The 15,622-nt window shown below is 42.9% G+C and overlaps 1 protein-coding gene across 11 annotated transcripts in view; it reads left to right on the forward strand.

Annotated features, from left to right (window-relative positions):
* Window positions 1–15,622, forward strand: part of CNOT2 (CCR4-NOT transcription complex subunit 2) — a 151,530-nt gene that overhangs the window by 24,840 nt on the left and 111,068 nt on the right. The window contains exon 1 of one of the 11 annotated variants that reach the window (XM_044980673.1): window positions 1,452–1,479. The exons of the other annotated variants lie outside the window; for them this stretch is intronic. The gene's annotated coding sequence lies outside the window, so the exon portion shown is untranslated. Of the gene's footprint in view, window positions 1–1,451; window positions 1,480–15,622 lie in introns of those variants that run through there. 11 annotated transcript variants of the gene reach the window in all.

The following is a 15,622-nucleotide window of genomic DNA, read 5'->3' on the forward strand; positions in this document are numbered from 1 at the left end:
TAACTAAATTAAGCAATAATATTTTCTCTCTAAATTTTCTTTGAAATTTTAATTGATTACAGTTGTCTCAACTTCCCATCCAAAACTAACTGCACAGCAGTACTACACAATAAACAGCTACTACATTCCATTTCAGAAATGGCTGATTTTAGTGGTGAATGAATTGATTTTTATAGTTTTGTTTAGTGTTTAAAAGAAAACCAAGATTCTTTCACTGCGTGTCAAACTTCGGTTTTAAAAATCAGTTGGAGTTTATGAATGTAGAAAGGTGCCGTGTACTTTCACTTGCATCTAAATGTAAAGTGCTGTTGCTGAAATTTGAGTTTAAAGTGTCATTTAATGTTTTAGCTGTGGTGAGTTAAGTTCCAGTTCAATGGGAATCTTAATGATGGAGCTCTAAATCCCTGAAAATAAATAGCTGAAGAGGTGCTTACACAGCCTTCATTAAAACAGCACAAATGAATTTTAGTAGTGTCAATCAAATGGAATACATAGATTAATTACTTTGATTGTTGCATACTACTGTCGCACTATTTTTCACTCTTGTTGTATCCTGTAATGTTTGGTCATAATATCAGAATGTCTTGTCGTAATTTGCGCTAAGAGAAAAGTCTACCTGTGAAAGAAGGCAGATGTCTAATTGAAAAGTGGAGCTATGCTGAACAACGTTAGATGCTGAATCTCCCCGATAAATAGGATAACACAACCTTTCATCACACTTAACATTTTAACTTGTTTCCTCTCATTTTGCAGGTCCTTGAAGAGCAGTCCTTTTCAAAGAACCAAATTTCCCTCTGCTAGAAGGCCAAGCCCCCCACTAGCCTTAATTCTGGTAATAACACCCACTAGTCATCCATCTATATTGGAACGAATAGTGCTTGACTTTGGGAATGATGTTCTTCCTTATTACATTCTAAAGGTTTTTCACATGCCTCTTTAATGTGCTCTGGGGAAGTTTGTGTGTCTGTACTTGATTTGCAAATATGATTGAAGCAATTTCCACTCTCCAACCCTGATTAATGATGGGTGTGATATCATCAGTGGAGCACATGCTGAGGCATATCACAGGGAAGCTGGCAATCACTTTGAGGAGGATTTGCTCTCAAGGACTTTCAAATGTAAGTTAAAGCATTTTAGCACAGCCATAATTTTACTACATTTGTGGGCAATTTTTTTGGGCACCCAGCACATAACTCTAAAGTAAATATGTGCTTATATATTTTACTGTGGGAAAAGTCCAATTTAGGATTCCCAATCAGTATAGGCATAGAGTAGACAATTACAAATACTTTTTTTTACATTTTAATATAAAACGTTTGCAAAGTAGTGTCACCTTAATTTACCTAAGTCCTTAGTTTAAGGTTTTGTTTCTTCTGCTAAAATTCACTTCACAACAATCTAGAACAATGCAAAGACATGGCTGTGATGTCATCAGCTGTTGCAGAGGACCCATAGGTTCTTGATCTGAAGGTCTGGTAGGTAAGTAAAGGTGATACTGAAATCGAAAGGACTCTGTTAATTTAGACATTATTTTGAAACCCCAGTTCCATGTGCATTCTACCATTATTTGTAACTTGTTATTTGGTTTAAAATGTTTATATTTTGCCAAGCAAATATCTTGAGCTATGAAGACCTTTACAAATGACAGCTTGAGAATATGCATGTAGAACATAGTCATCCCTTGATTACTGTCAAATGTAAGGCTTCCCCAGAAAGTCAAAAGGTGCTGCTTGTGGGGTAGCCATGGAAGGCAGAAGCTTGAAACCTTGTTGTCTGTGAGGGTAGGTGAAGAGTAGTTGGTCTTAGAACTCCCTTTTGTAATGGTTTAGGGAACACAGAAGAGAGAACTCCATGGTAAGCTATTGGATTTGCCTAAAAAAATAACCTGTTTGAAGACACCCATTCAAATGTTGTTTGACAGATATGTAATAAAGAACAAGCAAATAACTTTTTTGGGGTGGGGGGGGGCGCTCTGCCTGTCAAGGAGAATGCGGTAAGGGGTCCACTCCCCTAGCTCTGCACCCTTCCCTTACTGCTCTTGTGGCAAAATCTCTCCATGTCTTTGTTTTCAGAGAACCCAGCTCATATGGGATTCCACTCCAAGGTGGTAGTGGTTCATCACTACAGGGTACCTTTTTGGCTGGAGGCTGGTTACCAAATTAAGGGAAGCTCTTAGCTTTAGTAGTGGCCACTAGGATATCTACTTCTAGAGGATGGAGTCATGGGACCTTTCCTCAGGGGACCTGTCAAATTGGCTCTTCCCACCTGGAGAAGCCTTGAACCTCAGGTTTTGTTGTGTGGAGAATTGTAGGGGAAGAGAGTCTATGGCTTTACTGGGGGCCAGCTCAGGAATTTTTTCAACTACCCTCCACATGAGAATCTGGCCATCCAGAGCTCCTCAGATCTGTCTCCTCTGGATCTGTAATCATTACAGACTGTGATGCCTGAAATGTTGTCTGAAGAAGCAGCCAAGGTTGTTGCTCCCCTCTTTGAGCAGGAGTATTTGGAAATGGACTATGAACCTGATTTAGCATTGGATGAACACATGGGGTAACCTCTGCCATCTTTCCTTCTGAAGATGCTACACAGTTTCACAATTTGGTGGATAATATGGTGTCCACTTTAAATCTTCCTGCAGTACCTGTGGAAGAGACTTCTCACTCAGTGTTGGATATCCTTGGTCCTACCTCAGGGAATAGAATATCACTACCCATTTTTGGATAATTTGCTATAGCCAGCTATCTCTGTGTGAGCCATGCCTGCTTCTTGTCAACCTGTTTATAAGAAAGCTAATAAGTTGTATTAGATACCTTCTAAGGGGGTTTCCTACTTTCATACTCACCTGGGCCCAAATTCATTGGTAGTGGCTGCTGTCAGTAACAGGGCAAGATCTGGACAGTCGCACTCCACCCTAGCTGATAAAGGAAAATAATTGATTCACTGGCGAAACAAGTGTTCTCTTCATTGTTCCTTGGTATTAGGGTGGTGAATTATCTGGCGGTCATGTCCCTCTACCCGTTCCATTTACAGGAAAAGATGACATTTGTCCTTACAGGAGTTAGCTGACAAGCGAAGGTTGCCAAATGCCATATTGGTGGAGGGCCAAAATATAGCCCAGCATTCCCTCAGGGCCTCTCTTGACACTTGCGACTCTGTTGCCAGAGCATTGGCATCTCCTGTGACCATCAGAAGGCATACGTGGTTTTGTTTTTCCTCCCTGTCTCTAGACACACAGATTAAGTTGGAGGATCTCCCCTTTGAAGGGAAGGGCCTTTTCAGTGAAAAGACAGATTATTGGAAAAATTAAAGGAAATAAGGTTGCAGCCTTCTCTCTAAATTCTGACTTCCTCTGCTAGGAGGAGATGACCTACTTTGTTTGTTTTTTCCAGTACCAGAGCCCCTGCTCCCAGTCTTCATCTTATTTTTCATCATCAGATAAGTCAACGGTATCAGCAGCCTTCCAGAGTCAACATAGTAAGAGGCCCTTAAAACTGAGGTCTAAGGCTAAATAACCTGCTTCTTTGTCAAGGAACAGCAAGCCTCAATTTTGGCAAGACTATCGAGAGTTGAGAATCAGTCAGTCTGCCCCCTTCTTTGGAGAGACACTAGCTCATTTTATCATGCATGGAGACTAATTATGTCAAACCAATGAGTTAGAGACCATAGAAAGGGGCTATGTACAATTTGAAAGATTCCCCTCCCCAGTGATGAGCTGCCAAAATCTTAACAACGGGTTCCCTATAAAAAGTTCTGATTTAACAACGGGTTCCGTATAAAAAGTTCTGATTTAACAACGGGTTCCCTATAAAAAGTTCTGATTTAAGGGATGTGCGACAGCATGTATTTTTTGTACCAATAGGGTTACCATACGTCCATATTTTCCCAGGAGGTGATTAAGAACCGAAAAGCCTGACATGTCCAGGAAAATACAGATGTATTTTAACCCTACCTAAAGTTCTTTTGATTTTTCACACTTGCTGTCTGGTCACTCTAGGCTGTGCACATGTGTGGGTCCCAGCTGCTCCCTGCCCCCCCTCATTAAAGCAGGTGTGCAGGGTTACTGCCCTGGGAACTGCAGGGCACCAGTGGATGTGGGGCTGGCTGCAGATAGGGGCATGGGGCAGGGCTAGCTGGCTGGGGGCAGGGGCTGGCTGGGGGTGGCTGGGGGCAGGGGGGGCTGGGAGCAGGGAAGGCGGGGGAGGGGCGCAGATACTCACACGGGGGGGGGGGCTGGGAGCAGCAGGACGCAGCCGGGGACTCACCAGGCAGCAGCAGGAGCCCCAGAGCCAGAGATCCAAAGAGCAGCAGCAGCAACCGGGCCAGGAGACAGCTCACATGGCTCTCGCAGCACAGCGCAGCGCCCCCCGGCGGCCGGGAGGAAGAATTACAGGCTTCCCAGGCAGAGCCCATCAAAGCTTCCCTCGCAGGGAAGCTAGTTAACAAGCGGTTCTAAAACCGCTTCTAAATTTAACAACGGGTTCGCGCGAACCGGTGCGAACCCGCTCCAGCTCATCCCTGCCCCTCCCCCCATTTCCCTCTTCAAGAATCCCTCTCATGAGATTATTCTCTTGCAGAAGCAGAAAAATTGCTCCTGATAGAAGCAGTCAAAGAAGTCCCTGAATCCCTGTGGTGTCATGGTTTTTATTCCTGTTACAGAAGGAAGACAGTATATGTTTATCCAATACTAGACTTAAGGGACTTAAACACACAAATTTGGAAGTCCTGGTTCCATATATTGACTTTGGCCTCCATAATCCCTTTGCTATTGATTATGGCTTGATTTGTGACTTGATTTAAAGGATGTGTATTTTCATATTTCAATTTGTAATGCTTATCACCAATACTTCCATATTTTGGTGGCTGGATGCCATTTCCAATATAACCTGCTTATGTTTGGCTCCTCCACAGCACCCAGAATGTTTACAAAATGCCTCTCTGTTGTGACAGCTCATTTGAGAAATCAGGGTATTTTTGTTTACCCTTGGCTATTGAAGGCCACTGTACGTGAGGACCTGTTAAGCCATTTTGTTTTTTACAACTAATTTCTTTTCAGTCAGTTATCTGTCCTACTCAATGGATTCCCTTTATAGGGACTTTGTGGAAGGCAGGGCTTTTCTATCAGATGATAGGTTTCTCAAGATGAGCCAGAATCTATTAAAGATTCAGTAGGGTTCCACTCAGAGAGTGAAATACTTCTAGGGTCTGATGGCAGCCGTTACTTACGTGATGCCATTTGCTTGTCAGAGAATGAGATCTAGGAAGTGCTAGATATCTCAGGTCAACAGAACATGTCAGGACAACATCCATATGTTTATCACCATACCTCAGAACATCATAGCCTACCTGAAATGGTGGTCAGTAAGAACAAATTTGCCCAGAGATTTACAATTTAACCCCAAGATCTGTCTCTGATGGTAATGTTGGATGCATCAAACAAGAGTTAGCGGGGGCTTATTTGAATCAGATGACAGTTCAAGGACATTGGTCTTATCAAGAGACAGCCCTGCAAATAAATGTATTGTAACAGAGCGGTTCATTTGACCCTTAAGTCATTTCTTTGTCACCTACAAGGGAGGGTTAAGCAGGTGGAGGCAGACAATACATTGGCAATGTATTATATCAACAAGTAGGGGAGTACTCATTCTGCTCCCCTGTGTGCAGGGGCTGTAAATCTATAAGATTTTTGTATCCTTTATGGTGTCTATCCCTGTGGCCCTGCATCTGGTAGGGGGAAACAATGTAGTTGCAGATTGGTTCAGCAGAGACAGCTCTCAGTGCATTAATAGCCCCTAAAGGATCAGTTGGTTCAGACCATATTCTCCAGCTGGGATGGACCAGAGGTGGACCTGTTCACAATGAGGCCCAACAAAAAGTGTCCCCTCTTCTGTTCCAGAGCTGGTAGGGACAGTCTGTTCCTGCCTGATGCTGTGCTACTGCACTGGAGGAAAGGTTTCATGTATGCCTTTCTATTGATCCAGAAGGTAGCGAGAAAGATACACCAGGACAGGTCTTGAATGATTCTCATTGCCCCAGTTTGGCTGTGGTAATGGTGGTTTATTCATCTCTTTCAGTTGTCCAGCGGAGTCTTTGTGTGTCTTCCTCTGACACCGGACCTACTGTCTCAGCAGGAGAGCAAAGTCTTTCATCCGGACCCACAGTCTCTTCACCTGACGAGTGTGGGCGATTGAACCTTGACACTGTCTGCTTGTGAACAGTCATGTTCTTTATTTGTGCAGGACATAATAAAACTCTAGAAAACAGTCCACTAGAAATGGTAACCATTTCAAGTGGACCAGATTTCAGAGAGGGATGAGGGCAAAAACCTGATTTCCCCTTAATCTATTTCCATTTCTTGTGTTCTGGAATACTTCATATACTTAATCCCAGGGTTATGTAACTCATTGTTAAAAGTTCATTTGGCAGATAGTTCAGTATATTATACTTTTAATTAATGGGAGATCACTGTTTTTTCATTGTTCGATTAAAAGGTTTATCAAATGTATGTCCCTCTGTTAGGGATCTCAATTTGGTGTTAACCATGCTGGTAAAATGGTCCTTTGAACTCTTGGCCGAGTGTACTCTCTATCACTTATCAAGACAGCCTTCAATAGTGACATGTCAGTCAGCAAAGTGAGTGAATCAAATGCCTTTATAGCTGATCCAGCTTTCACTTCTTTTCATAAAGACAAATTAGTTCTCAGACTTGATCCCAGACTCTTACCTAAAATGGTGTCTGATTTTCACATTAATCAGACTATTAATTTGCAAATTTATTTTCGCGAAACCTCATTCTAATAAGAGGGAGTCTATTCTACATTCTGTGGATGCAAGAAGGGCCCTTGCTAATTATTGAGATGGAACTAAGTGGTTTTTGTAGATTGTAGAGTGAGTTTGTTTTTATTTGTTTTACACTAACAATTGAATGGTTACATGGTTTCCTGCCAGATTATATCTTTATGGATTAAACAATGTATTGCTGGAAGATTCTCTGCACCTTGAAGTCTTTAAACCATGATTTGAGGACTTCAATGGCTCAGACATAGGTTTGATACAGGAGTGGGTGGGTGAGATTCTGTGGCCTGCGTAGTGCAGGAGGTCAGACTAGATGACCCTTCTGACCTTAAAGTCTATGATTCTATAACGTGCCAGAAAAAGGTTCTGTGCCTGCTTTGATTTGACCACATTCCACAAGAGTGGTGACTATTTACTTTGCTTGTTTTAGGCAGATACCAATTGTTGAAATTTGCAGGGCTGCAACCTGAATTTAGGTGCACACTTTCACTAAGGGCTAGTCCACACTTACCGTCCGGGTCGACGCGGTGAGTTCGACTTCTCGGAGTTCGAACTATCGCGTCTGATCTAGACGCGATAGTTCGAACTCCGGAAGCGCCGCGGTCGACTCCGGTACTCCACCACTGCAAACGGCGGTGGCGGAGTCGACCTTGGAGCTGCGGAGTTCGACCCCGCCGCGTCTGGACGGGTGAGTAGTTCGAATTAGGGTACTTCGAATTCAGCTACGCTATTCACGTAGCTGAATTTGCGTACCCTAATTCGAACCCCCTTTTTAGTGTGGACCAGGCCTAAGTGATATTATTTGGATCTGGCCTCTAGAGCAAACACTGGATTTGGTAAAGTGGTGCTGCAGTGTCTATTCAATTAGGGCTCTGTTTCTGCCTCTGGGTCACTTTTCTGCACTAGTCATCAGTCTGTCCCATAAGTGAGAATATGCAGAGCCTCTCAAAGAAGAAATGAACTTGTAACTGAGATTCTTCGAGGTAGTTCTTCATATTTGCTCTTCCTACCTGTCTTCCCCACTCTCTGAGCCCTTGTTTATTCTGTGTCTCTGGAAGGAACTGAGGTGGGGAGGGTGCTGCTCCTCCTATATAGCCTCACCTTCAGTACATCAATGATACTGAGGGGAAGGAGAGGGTGAGAGTGCTCCAATTTAAACTGCTAGAAGAAGGTTCTATGCAAGACACCATAAGGTGGGTGTAACGGGCCGACTCACCCCTGCGGCGCCTCCTGCTGGTGACTCCGGGGAATTAGCTTGGTTTCCAGCATGGAGCGCCCTCTGCAGGCCAGTGATCCGCCTGTTCTCTGGCCCCGAGTCCCTCCCTGGACCCTGGTGCCCTTTTACATGGGGTGCTGCCCCCTGGCAGTAACCCCCTTTCTCTCAGGGTCTCCCCTCTCAGGGAACCCCCACCCACTATCCCCACCTTGCCTCAGTGTATGGCTACTGCCAGTCATTGTCTAGCCCCATGTCCTGGGGCAGACTGCAGTATCAGCCTATTCATCACTGGCAAGGAGGGTTTGGACCTGCTGCTTTGGCCTACCCCTGGGCTGCCTCTGCAACCCCCAGTACCTGTTAGCCCTCTGCTAGGCGGCAGCCTGGGGCTTTCCAGGCTGGAGCTCCCCAGCTCCTCTGCCTTTCCCCAGCCCTGCTCCACTCAGGTACCCAGTCTAGCTCCCTGCAGCCAGGCCCATCTCCCTCTGGATACAGAGAGAGACTGTCTAGTCTTCTGGCTTCCCTGACCTTCTTATAAGGCCCTGTGGCTCAGTTTCAGGCATGGCCGCAGCCGCAGCCACCTCCCCAATCAGCCCAGCCTAAGGGCTGCTTTCTCCAGCCACAGCCCCCTCCCAGGGCTGCCCTCAACCCCTGCAGGGCAAGAGCAGAGATCCACCCCGCTACAGTGGGGCAGTACCCATAAGTGAATATGCAGAGCTATCTTGAAGAATCTCGGTTAGAAGTAACCTTCATTTATGAAGAGACACTCAAACCATAAAACTTGTTATAAAATGACAATTGACGTAAGTGGCAGGAGACCTAATACAAAAGCAATATTCTTTGGACCCTCCATATCCAAAAGTCTTAGAGGGGAATTCCTTCCTTCTGGTGGAAGGCAAATCAAATCTTTTCTCCTTTTTCTTTTTACAATTAAAGCAGTTGATATAACTTCCTCAAAAAGATAACACTTATGTCAGATACTCTGTCTTTAGTTTCCTTCCTGATATAACAGAGAGGTGCCAAGAGTTAGAATATTCACTGTGATAGTTAAGTGAGCAGAGGCAAATTCACAATTCAATAAAAGCAATGGGCGAAATTGCGGTGTTGTTTTAAACATAACTTTTTGTTAGTTTCCATGGTGAGTTCAATTTAATTGATTGCATGATATGGCCTGAATGCTTTTAAGGCTTTCCTAAAAGCCAAAGGCATATTGGCCTATCAGAAAAATCTACGAAACAAGAAGTTGAATGAATTGAAAATTGGAAATATTTATCATAATCCTAGACTGCAATCTATTAACATAGTAAAAGATTTGAGGAAGAGTTTTACTAATCAGTGGACTGTGACCCAACAATTCTAGCATGGGAAGTGATAGAATTAGAATATGCTGCTTCTTAGATTCCCATATTGTTGACTGTTTCATTTATTAAAAATAAATCAAACCCTAAAGTTTCCTTTATTGTACTGAACAAATGAACTCAGGCCTTGTCACTGTAGATTCTGTACTAACATTTTTATGAAGTTAATATTGAATGCAATAGCTTCTTTTGTAGATATTTTATTAAAAATCTGAATGAATATCCTGGCCTGTCTAGGGGACTAGTAGTAAAGCTACAATCTAGCAACTCTAAATTTGATGGTTTGTTTTTGAATAACCATTACTAAAAGAGATAAGTGTACTGGGAAAGGCTGTACACCCAAGTAGATAAAGTTATTAGCAGTAAGTAGAGATCCTATAGGGAATAGAAAGGAAAAAAGGAGTGATAGCAAAAAATGCTGCATCTTGGAGGTTAAATGTATGAATAACATGAGAATTGCTAAAAATCAAGCTGAATTTAATGCTTTCCAAGGAAATTAAATAATGAGGGTTTTTTGTTCTTTTGGTTTTAGTTATAAGGGAAATGAGGAAGGATGAGATTGGGCCACTATGCACTGTAGATGGGGGAGGAAATTTAAAGATAATTTAGGTATGGCCCAAAAACTAAATTAATATTTTGCATCAGTTTTCAACTAGATACAGTAACTCCTCACTTAACATTGTAGTTATGTTCTTGAAAAATGCGATGTTAAGTGAAACGATGTTAAGCGAATCCAGTTTCCCCATAAGAATTAATATAAATGTGTGTGGGGGAGGTTAGGTTCCAGGGCAGCTTCCCCTACTCTGCAAGCACCAGGGGTGGGGGGCTCAACCCTCAGCCCGCCCACTCCACTCCTTCCCCCAAGCCCCCACCCTTGACCTGCCTCTTCCCGCCCCACCTCCTCCCCCTTTACTTTGCACGCTGCATCCTGACTCCTCCCCCCTCCCTCTCCTCCCTTCTAAACACCGCAAGCCAGCTGGCTTGCCGCATTCGGGAGGCAGGGAAGGGAGGGGGGAGGCGCACCGAGTCCTAGCTCCTCCCCCCTCCCTCCTGCCCATGGCAATCAGCTGGCTTGCAGCATTTAGGAGGGAGGGGGGAGGAGCGAGGACTTGGCGCAGGCTTCCCCTCCCTCCGCCCCCACCTCCTGCCCATGGCAATCAGCTGGCTTGCAGCGTTCAGGAGGCAGGGGAGGGAGGGGGAGACTGCGTGCCGAGTCCTCGCTCCGCCCCCCTCCCTCGTGCCTCCAAAACGCACAAGCCATCTGATTGCTGTGGGCAGGAGGAGGGGGAAGGCGCTGATCCGCGGGGTCTGCCAGTGGGTGGGAGATGCTGGGCGGGGAGGGGAGGGGGGTTGCCAGCTGTGGAGAAAGCAGGCAGCCAAACAACGTAAGAGCGGAGCATTGCACAACTTTGAATGAGCATGTTCCCTAATTGATCAGCAACGTAACAACGAAACAGCATTAAGCGGGACGACTTTAAGTGCAGAGTTACTGTAATTTAGTCTACAGCTTTTTCCTATTTTTTTTTTTTTATTAGTCAGTTGAAAGGCTGGTTGCATCTGAATTTTATAAAACAAAAGTTCTTATTCCACCATACATTATTAGATCTTGGGAGAAGAGAGCTTGGTGGAATTAAAATGTGCATCTATGAAGGAGAGATGGTAAAACAACAACACGATCCAACTGCTCCAACACACAAAATAGTCAACAATATGCAGATTTACAGAGTGGATCAGGTCAAGGCAGTACATACACACATCATTCCTTATGGGCAAAGGAGAATACATAGAACATTTAAGAGAAACATTTTAACACCAGTTTGGACAAAGTGTTTTGCCATCATGTGGGGGGAAACAAACTATCATTTTGGTATGTATCCATGACTCAGTTAACAGCTGATTTAACACATCAGTGAAAACAGGAAAAAGCAGAGAAATTATGGGCACGTCTTCACTGGCAATGTTAAACAGCAATGCTTTAACGTGGCTTGTGTAGTCCTGGCAGAGCACTGGGAGAGAGCTTTCCCAGCACTCTAAAAAAAACCCACCTCCACAAAGGGTATAGCTACCAGCGCTGGGAGCTGGTACACTGGAATTTTACAGTGCTGAAACTTGCTGTGCTCAGGGGGGTGTCTGAGCAAGAAAGTTGCAGTGCTGTAAATTGCCAGTGTAAAAAAGCCCTGAGAATGGATACCATGTGAAAACCCATTAGCCTATGAATGAAGTGTGATCATAATGGGGGCCTGTATGGTATGAAAACGTTTTGCAACCCCATCCAGCATTAAGACCACAATTCAAGGTTGCTGTTCCTGGAGTGTGAGACTATTTTCTCTGTCTTATTGTGAGGGTAGATACTAAATTCTCTTTTCATTCTGAGATTGAAGGAGGATGTGGAGACTTCTCATATTTCTTAAACCGTTAGATAATTTCAGAGTTAATCAAGAAAGGATTCATTTCAGTGTTCTCTCAGAATTTATTTTTATTTCCCTGATTCAGTTCTCTCTGAACTTGAAAACTGAATGTGCTGTTAAAGCCATGCTCAGTTTGGTTCCCTTCTCCAGAGCAAGTAGATGCCCAGGCTAATGTTTATTAACAGTAGTTAAATGCTGTCTGTTACCCATTTATCCAAGGGAGGAAAAATATGAAATGGGAATTTCTCTGAGGGATGAAGCTTGGAAACAATTTGTCAAAATCTAGGGTATTGGGCACACTTCCTCTTTATCCAACAAATATCTAATTCAGAACATTGGTTCAGCAAAGTCTTACAATCAGATAAGTGGATGAGCATTGTGGACCGTGTAAATGCTAGATATGCATCCATTCACATCTCAGTATTAAACATCTTTTGCCTCTCTCATGTGACTGCCAACATTTGGACAGTTATCTGCAAACTAATCTCAGAAACATGAAGCTACCTCATTACTGCTGTTAAATTCTACCTCCTCAGCCTTTATGGTTGACCTTATAAAATCCTACCTTTAAAAATTACCTTACAGCTTTTAGCTTTATGCAAGTGATTTACTGAGACATAAGCACTTACAATTAGATTGCTTAGGGCTTGGCTACACTCGAAACTCCAAAGCGCTGCCGCGGGAGCGCTCCTGCGGCAGCGCTTTGAAGTGCGAGTGTGGTCGTGGCGCCAGCGCTGGGAGAGAGCTCTCCCAGCGCTGCAGGTACTCCACCTCCCCGAGGGGATTAGCTTACAGCGCTGGGAGCCGCGCTCCCAGCGCTGGGGCAGTGTTTACACTGGCGCTTTGCAGCACTGTAACTTGCTGCACTCGGGGGTGTTTTTCACACCCCTGAGCGAGAAAGTTGCAGCGCTGTAAAGCGCCAGTGTAGCCAAGGCCTTACCTTGAATTATGCATTTTGGAGGGAGTGTTCTGCATGCTGTGCTAGAAAGATTTTTTTTTTTTTTGTATTTTAGATCAATATGATTCCCATTTCTTCCAGTTTTTTTACTTACTGATTTTCCTGTTGTGAGGATATGCTTTTGAAAGAGAGATTAGAACTTCCTCTAGTAATGTCTTCTCAAAGATCGCTGCAACCAGTCTGACCCTGCTTTAACTGATAAGGGAAAGAAGGAAATTTTCATGATTATAGTTAAGTTTTTAAAAAATAGCATTCTGTTATATTTTAGGGCAAAGCCTCAGTATGCAAGTTTAACTATGGAATTAGGCTTCTGGCAATGAGTTGAAATGGTGTGTCTTACTTGAGGCTCAGCCCGTGGTTGTATGGTCTTATGACCATTTCAGCTGAGCTGGACAAAAATCAGTAGTGAGGACATTGGTGAACTTGGTCACTTGGGGGGGGGGGGGGAAATCAGGTAAGACAAATTTCCCTTTTCTTGGACTATGTAGTCATCCGCTGATGATGGATGCATGCATGAATACAGAGATTTTGTCGTAAGGCTCTATGTACACATCAGCTGTATTCAAAATAAATACCAAAATATTTTTATCAAACAGAAAAGAAGAAAATCAGAGAATTGTTGATGCTGACTTTAGGGAGGTGTTCAAACTGATTAAAAATAAAATGATCCATTTTTTATTAACTTGTAAATAAAGTGAAAATAGTTCCTTGCTTTTTCTTTGTAGATGTTGAATATTTCAGAATGGAGAACAAGTTTCTTATTGCATTCACACTCCTGAAATGTAGATTAAATATAAAAAAGTTAATTTTAAATCTTAAAATGACTAAAAAGAGAGACATCCATTAGCAAGTAAGTTCAGAGTTCAGATTGTTTTCCTTTCTTGATCTTCCTTTTGTGTATAATTTGGACCCTCAGGATGCCAATTTTGATATCCCAGTGTACCCCTGCCATCTAGTATGAATGCTAGTGAACCAAAATCTGTAGTACTAGATGTTCCAGTTTGGGCTATTGTCTCCTTTTCTGAAGGTTCTTCGTGATTATAGCAGAAGTTGCAGCAACCTTTAATAACAAGCTAGCCATAAATATGCTATTTCAAGGCTAGTTATTTTGGATCATTCCTAGATTCCAGAAATACAAGTGGTTTTCTAAATCATTTTAGTTGTTCCAAAATCTGATCAGCTGTGTCCTGCTTTAAGGGCCAAATGTTGCATCCTGACCACTGATGATCACTTAGAGCCCTTCTAGACTATTGTATAATGCAGGGGAAACAGAATGTGTCTGAGAGTATTGAATAAATGTGAGTACCATCATTGGAGATATCTGCCTTTTTCATAATCTGAGATTGACCTAAGATGAGTGTCATTAAAGCTGATTTATTGTATTATTAAACTACCCTGTGACAAGTAGAAACTCTGGTATTCTCTCTGAATCTAGGCCCTACATTTCTTTTTGTCTAGGCCAAAATTTAGATCCTCTGAACATCTTTGTTCTATTCTCTGAGGTCAAGGGTCTCTAAAGAATGCTCAGCAACAGATAGACTTTATTATATATCTCTGAGTCTTAGAATCAAAGAGGTACCCTTTCCCCCTTCATTGCTGAGCCTGTTCTGTAAATATTACTATGCTGGGTGGAAATGTTTCAAGTGGTGTAGTATATTTAGGATAGCGTTGTGGTCATCCTACTTTCTTGCACAAACAGTGTAGATTGATGTTCCTCATGATGACATCTGTTCCTTTCTAGATTCTGCCCCTTTCTCTCAGAGCTTGCTATCAATCGTATATATTTTGGTGAACAGAGAGTAAAAGAACTTATTACTTGCACAGATGCTTCTTTACTTTCTTATATTCCAGCTACCTATTCTGATCTGCATTTTGTGTGTAAACAGTTCATCCTTGAACTATGTGCTATAACAATAGTTATTTGTTGAGGCCATCTGTTAATCACTGACAAATTTTTATGTTGGAAACTGCGGAATCTCTGTTAGGGCTGAGCAGTACATGAGCATGACTGAATGGGAAGGAGGATGCCAGAAATGAAGGTTCTGTGATTCACTGCTGCTTGCTCTCAGAAGAGAAGAAACAATCCATCAATCTGGATTGATGGATGAGGATGCAGAAAAAAGGCCTTTGAAAGAAATACTTTTGGTGGGGATATTTAAATGTTCTTATTCTGTGTTAAAAATGCAGATGTCAACATTGCATTGAGGCATAAGTAAAAGTGAAACTGACTTTCATTATCAAATCTCAAGAGCAAAAAGGAAAGTTGGCACAAATATTGAAAAATCTTTCAGAAATCTTTTTAATGTAAGATGGTGACATAATGTAGTCCTTCCCCCCCCCCCCCCGCCTTTATATTGACAATGACTTTATTCTGTAGATGCTAAAATACTCTCCAGTTCTCTTTATCCTATATGGAACCTTAGGATTCAGCATCTGATTCATCTTTTGTATTTTGGCTTACTCTATATTTGAATCTAATAGAAGCTATTGCAACCACTTACTGCTCTTCAAGTTGCTTTTCTGAGGACCAGGATGACTTATTTTCTAAGGCTATATCTGCAGTACAGACCTTACAGCTGCACAGCTGTACCACTGCAGCTGCAATGCTGTAAGGTCTCCTGTATAACTGCTCTGTGCTGGTAGGAGAGAGCTCTCCTGCTGGTATAATTAAACCACCCACAACTAGCGGTGCTAACTATGTCTGTGGGAGACTTCTGCCAACATAGCACTGTCTACACCAGAGCTTTTTGTTGGCGAAACTTTTGTCAGACAGAGGTGTGTTCTTCTCCCCCCCCCCCCCCACACACCCCTGAGCAACAAAAGAGTTGCTAACAAAAGTGCTAGCGTAGACATGGCCTACGTCTCCAAATTTCCTCTGTGCTATTGAACAATA

This window comes from Mauremys mutica, chromosome 1, assembly GCF_020497125.1.
Source record: "Mauremys mutica isolate MM-2020 ecotype Southern chromosome 1, ASM2049712v1, whole genome shotgun sequence".
Classification (NCBI taxonomy): domain Eukaryota; kingdom Metazoa; phylum Chordata; order Testudines; family Geoemydidae; genus Mauremys; species Mauremys mutica.